Source organism: Macrotis lagotis, chromosome 1 (genome assembly GCF_037893015.1).
Source record: "Macrotis lagotis isolate mMagLag1 chromosome 1, bilby.v1.9.chrom.fasta, whole genome shotgun sequence".
In the NCBI taxonomy this organism is placed as follows: Eukaryota; Metazoa; Chordata; class Mammalia; order Peramelemorphia; family Peramelidae; genus Macrotis; species Macrotis lagotis.
The window spans coordinates 661486762-661488955 of record NC_133658.1 but is presented as its reverse complement, the minus strand read 5'-3'; the positions used below and the strand labels follow the sequence as shown (position 1 = coordinate 661488955).

General features: G+C 40.6%; 1 pseudogene; it reads right to left on the bottom strand.

Annotated features, from left to right (window-relative positions):
- Nucleotides 1-364: 364 nt before the first annotated feature.
- On the bottom strand, nucleotides 365-726 carry LOC141522568 (biogenesis of lysosome-related organelles complex 1 subunit 2-like; annotated as a pseudogene).
- Between the last annotated feature and the right edge of the window lie 1468 nt (nucleotides 727-2194).

The following is a 2194-nucleotide window of genomic DNA, read 5'->3' as shown; positions in this document are numbered from 1 at the left end:
AGTATTTTCCCTACATCTGCATTTATTGTTTCAATTCAACAAAAGCCTTTGGGGGTAGAAGGGGCCTGAGGAAAAAGAAGAAGGAGATTGCTTCAGATGGGGTTGATCATGATTTCTGATCCTTGGTCCAGGGCACAGGACAATATGAAGGTCCAGGGAATGGGTGGAGTTTTAGGAAAACATCAAAGTGTGTTCAAAATGACAGTCTAACCAAAGTCCAGGTGGCTGCCTGGGATTCTCCTTAGAACAGCAGCACCCTTTCCTTTTAGAAAATTGAAGTAAGGAAGTTTGACAAGTTCTATTCCATGAATTTAAATTTTAAAAATCATTCTTTCATTTAAATTCTTTGTGCTAAATAATTCTTTCATTGCATCTCTAACTTTTTGTACTATGCTTCCAGTTTCTTTGAATATGCTTCCAACTTGTAGTCTGCTTACTCAAGAGCTGCTACTTACTCCTCTATTAAACTGATCTGTTCTAGATAAGGCTGAAGTGATGCATATTCCTGGTTTAAGTCCTTTAGGTTTAGGTTTATACTTATATTTACTGCAATGTCTTTCATTTATAGATACATCCTGCTAGTCACTTTGTTCATATTTTCAAAAGTTTATAGTCTTTACTGGTGGTCCTCAACTTCCCTGGAAACTATGTGACCATTTTTTAGAATATCTCCTGGCAAAGTCCCGTGATGTTTACCTAGTCAGGCTCCATGGCCTCCCCTGCTGTCTCCACTGTAACACTGTGGATGTTGGGGAAGGGAGAGGGGGAAGGATGAGAATAGAAGGATGAAGAGGTGGGGGGAAAGGGAGGCAGAGAGAAAAGGAGGGGCAGGGAGGAGGAAAAAAGAATGGAGAAAATGGAAAAGGGGAGAAAAGGAAAAAAAGGTCACTAATGAATATTGATGTAAATAATTTGTATAAAAGTTTAGCAATGTGATTAAAGCAAGCTATCACTAGGCTAATAGATTATAAACAGATTAGGTTTATAGCATGAATGCAGGAATAATTTAATATTAGGAAAGCAATCTGCACTATTGATCATAGCAATAATAAAATTAAAAGAGTGGTGAGGTATCACAGGAGCAAGCACATGCAACAAGATAGGAGTTCAAATCTGACTTCAGATACTTGACTCTACAAACTGTGATCTTGTGAAAGTCACTTAACTCTGCCTCTCATCCAAGGCCATCTCCAGTTGTCCTGATCCATATCTGACTACTGGACCCAGATGGCTCTGGAGGAGAAAGTGAGGCTGGTGACTTAGTATAGCCCTCCCCGTTCACTCAAATCTAATTCATGTGATTGGCATGGAATCACCTTCTTTGTTGTCATGTATTGATGTCATGCATATTCCTTAAAATGAAGTACTTATTTCAATTAAACTAATAGAAATTATATGATCATTGAGGCAGAGCCAAGAGGGCAGAATGAAGGCAGGAAAATCCATCAGTTCACCTCTAGACCACCCTACATTCCTTTAAATTATGAATCCAACCAAATTCTAAAGTGGCAGAACATACAGAAAGACTGAAAAAAGCAATTTTTCAATGCAAGAGAACTTGGAAGAACTGTGAGAAGGGTCTGTTCCACTAGGGATGAAAAGCGCCACAGCACAACCTCGGCTGTGCCCTCAAACAAACATCTCCATTCATTGAGGAACTGCCAGAGGGCCACCGGTCTCTGGGAGTGCTTGGGTCCATGGAACCAGGAATTGCCAAGTCAACTTGCAAAGTCAATCAGAAATTAGAATCAGAGTGAGTGCAAAGCCAAGGCCAGCACAGGTCTTAATAGATTCCCAGTCCCATGAATTGGAAATAGAGTGCTCATCTAGCAGACCATGGGGGTTAGGGGAGACTGTTGAAGTCTCTCTACTACCCCTAGGGGAAGACTTTTGTTGCTTTACTCATACTCAGATCTTAGTATAAGGTCCCATAATTCCGTAGCAAAGCAGGGACCCTCCTCACAGTTTCATGGAAAAGGGTAGTGCTTGTGGTCATCCACAGAACAGAGCACAGTTCAGGAGAACAATTGGAGCATCAATAAGACACTGGAGTAATTGAAGTGGTGGTGGTTGGGCATGATATCCCTAAACACAGCTGCAAAAACTCTCAAAAGTTTGTGAAAGTGTATCTTCCAACTTACAAGCAGAATGCCATCTTAACAAAGAGTTTAAATAAGATCTTAGGCTGGAGAAA